Below are 3,955 nucleotides of genomic sequence, written 5' to 3' on the forward strand. Positions count from 1 at the left end.
ACTAGCTGATTCTTTGAAAAAAATTTTAATTGACAAACTCTTATAAGTCTGTTCAAGAAAAAAAATAAAATATGAAGGAAAGAGTGAAGCTCAAGCTGGCGACTAAACCCAGCAGACACCTAGCAGCAGTAGAAAAATGAAAGTGCCACAGGAGCTCTGGAGCTGAGGATGGGAGAGTAACAGTTCCACCCAGAAATGACCACATGCGTGACTGGAAACAGGTGGTCCAGAAAGCAAACGGCAACAGAGAGGGAAAAGCAACTGGCAAAAATCACTCTCAAGAAGGCAGATCTTAAGCTGCCAGTGGCAGAGACGGAACTCTGCTACAGCGTATGTCGTAGAAGTTTTAATTGCCCTAAGAGAAGAAATAAAAGAAAAAAAAAAGTTTTAATTGCCCTAACAAACTGATTTGTGCTTTCACAGGAATACCTGCTGTATTAATTTACTGCAATAAATAGTTTTTCCTTTGGTGGTGAAGGCATAAAGAAACAATTTTAAGAACAAATGGGAAATACAACTTCTGATATAGTAGAAACTTATAATGGTAAAGGGAAGAGGACTGAGTCATTAAAGAAACCCAACCGTTAAATTTTAGAGTAGAAAGAACTAGCAAAGGAGGTGAAGTACTGAGTGGGTCAGAAATGTAGAAAAAAAAAGTTGAGGTTAAAATATCAGGACAAAAAATGTTTCAATAAAGAGAAAACCATCAGTTGTGTCAAATGCTGCTGAGAGGTAAGGAAGTTGTGGGCCAAATAGCATCCAGCGGATCTGGCAACATGAAGTTGAACAATCAGTATCCTGGAGAAATTAGAGCAATGAGAAGCAAGGCCATATTGCAGTAGAAGGCTAACTGTTTCTGAATTCGTGATACTGGAGCTAAACCCTTTCAGCTGATGACAAGACCAGCGTGTCATTGTGGGAGAGAATACCAGAGGTGGAGTAGAAGAGATTAGTGGGGTGGACATGGAAGCCAAAAAAGCTAGTAGCCAAGGCACTTGATGGGTCACGTGACGAGGATGAAACCACCCAAGATGATGGCAGGAGCTGGAGTGGAAAGGAAGGCTGTGAATTAGGCACTAGGGTCTTCAATGAGCAAAAGTGGCTAGGAAGTCAGTATATGGCCAAGAGGAAAAGAGAGAAAGGTGTCGTGAGTCTAAGGGTGGGGGCTCCAAAGGGATGCCAGAAGTGGCAAACAGACCAAAGCCTGGTCTAATGTGGCACTTCCAGTGTATCGGGCAGGATTCTGTGAAGCCTTTCCAGCTCAACTTGTGAGACACTCTCTGAGCTTCCTAGCAAAGTCAAACTGCTGCCACATCAAGGAAAGTCCTGAGTCTGACACCCATCATTTTTTAATTAGCTGAGCTAATAATGTCTTTAGTCTTGCTAACTACATGTATGCCTATTCTAGAATCCAAAGGGGTCAAAAAGGCAATGTAAGGAGTTGTGCAATTCCTATAATTAATGGGCAAGAAGTATGGATAGCAGCAAACCCATCTGCTTCTGGAAGGGAACGTGCAAGCATTGTTTTCCAGGACACCAGGACAGGAAAGGCAAACTTCCAAACAAAGCTAGTTTCAGCCAATCGAGACACTATATAAAACTTCTTCCTGGGTTAGCCCAAAAGAATCCTAACGACGTAAGATCTGAGGCTATGACTGTCTCAGTCCATTTTCTGCTGCTACTAACAGAATACCACAGACTAAGCAATTCATAAACAAGTTTATTTGGCTCATGGTTCTGAAGGCTGAGCACTCCAAGAATATGGCGCTGGCATCTGGTGAGGGTCATCCCATGGCGGAAGGCAGAATCAAGTGCACAACATAGAGAGAGGAAATTGGCCAACTTGTTTTTATGACAAACCCAGTCTCATAATAACTAACCCACTCCCTCAATATTGACATTAATCCATTAATAAGGACAGAGCCTTCACGATCTAATCAGCCCTTAAAGGCCCCACATCAATTAAATCTTAAAATGAGTTTTGGAGGGAACAGATAATGAAGTTAGAGTGGTGACTAAGTTTTCTTTCTCCCTTTTTTTTTTTGAAATGGAGTCTCACTCTGTCACCCAGGCTGGAGTGCAATGGTACGATCTCAGCTCACTGCAACCTCTGCCGCCCAGGTTCAAGCAATTCCCCTGCCTCAGCCTCCCAAGTAGCTGGAATTACAGGCACCTACCACCACGCCGGGCTAATTTTCGTATTTTAAGTAGAGACAGGGTTTCACCATGTTAGGCTGGTCTCGAACTCCCGACCTCAGGTGATCTGCCCACCTCAGGCCTCCCAAAGTGCTGGGATTACAGGCATGCGCCACCTCACCCAGTGCAGTGACTAATTTCTAAAAGCCTCTCAATCCATGCAAAAGAACTAGCAAGACTATGTCTGTGAGCTCCACTAGCTAGCAGACAACTCTGGCTTGTGAAAGGACTTTTGAAAGCTTATCTAAGGGCCTGGCAAGGTGGCTCACAACCTGTAATCCCAGCACTTCAGGAGGCTGAGGCAGGTGAATACCTTGAGTCTAGTAATTCAAGACCAGCCTGGGCTATGTGGCAAAACCCTGTCTCTACAACAAAAACACAAAAATTAGCTGGGCATGGTGGTACACAACTGTAGTCACACTGTTTGGGAGACTGTGGGAGGTTGGCTTGAGCCCAGGAGGCAGAGGTTGCAGGAGCTGAGATCACACTGCACTCCAGCCTGGGCAACAGAGCAAGACCCTGTCTCAAAAAAAAAAAAAAAAAAAAAAAGATTATCTAATTTATTCAAGAGAGTCCTTGATGGAGAACTATAATTTCAATAAATTCATTCAAATTTTGTTCAATTTAAAAACAAACACAATGTGCCTAGTACATCCAGGCACTGTGATGGATATGGATCAATAAGATATGGTTTCTACCCTCAAGATTCACAGTCCAGTGGGGTAAACAGAGATTCAAACCAAAAAGTCCAACACTGTGTGAAAAGGTGGCATGACAATCATAGTAGTCATACAGCAAGAGCAAAGGAAAGACAAGTTTAAACCACGCAACAGGCTGGGTGTGGCGGCTCATGCCTGTAATCCCAGCACTTTCGGAGGCTAAGGCAGGTGGATCACAGGGTCAGGAGTTTGAGACCAGCCTGATCAACATGGAGAAACCCTGTCTCTGCTAAAAATACAAAATTAGCTGGGCGTGGCGGCGCATGCCTCTAATCCCAGCTACTCGGGAAGGCTGAAGCAGGAGAATTACTTGAACCCGGGAGGCGGAGGTTGCTGTGAGCTGAAATCACATGGTTGCACTCCAGCCTGGGCAACAAGGGCAAAACTCCATCTCAAAAATAAATAAATAAATATACATATATAAATATAAATGCAGTTACCCTTTGACCCAGCAGTACCTCCTCCTCTAGAAATTTATCATATATGTGAGGTTGTTTACTGCAGCATTATACACATTTTTTTTAAAAGGGATCATCAATCAAGAGTGATGTTGTTAAATAAATTATGGCACATCCACAGCATCGAGTATAAAGCACTGACAAGAAAGAGTAAAGAAGTTCTCTTTCACTAATATGGAAAGATCTTCAATACAAATCATTACTCAGAAAAAACAAGATGCAAAATACCATACACAGTATGTTCCCTCAATTCCTTCCAATCTCTGTTGAAATGTCATCTGATTATTGTAACAACAAAAGAATAAGTCAAAAACAAATAAAATATTATCTAGAGCTACAGGAAGGGAGCTAGGAGGGGTATGGAGGACAGGAATAGAAGCCAGACCTCTGAATTTAACCTTGTTCTATATGCTGGAACCATGTAAATGTTCTGCATAACTGAAATACAAAATTAAATTTAAAAACAAATCTCTCGGCCGGGCGCGGTGGCTCACGCCTGTAATCCCAGCACTTTGGGAGGCCGAGGCGGGTGGATCACGAGGTCAAGAGATCGAGACCATCCTGGTCAACATGGTGAAACCC

General features: G+C 43.0%; 1 protein-coding gene across 8 annotated transcripts in view; it reads right to left on the reverse strand.

Annotated features, from left to right (window-relative positions):
• WDR20 (WD repeat domain 20) overlaps positions 1–3,955 on the reverse strand; it is an 85,136-nt gene that overhangs the window by 63,096 nt on the left and 18,085 nt on the right. The window lies entirely within an intron of this gene.

Source organism: Cebus imitator, unplaced genomic scaffold (genome assembly GCF_001604975.1).
Source record: "Cebus imitator isolate Cc_AM_T3 unplaced genomic scaffold, Cebus_imitator-1.0 Scaffold52, whole genome shotgun sequence".
NCBI classification, from domain to species: Eukaryota; Metazoa; Chordata; class Mammalia; order Primates; family Cebidae; genus Cebus; species Cebus imitator.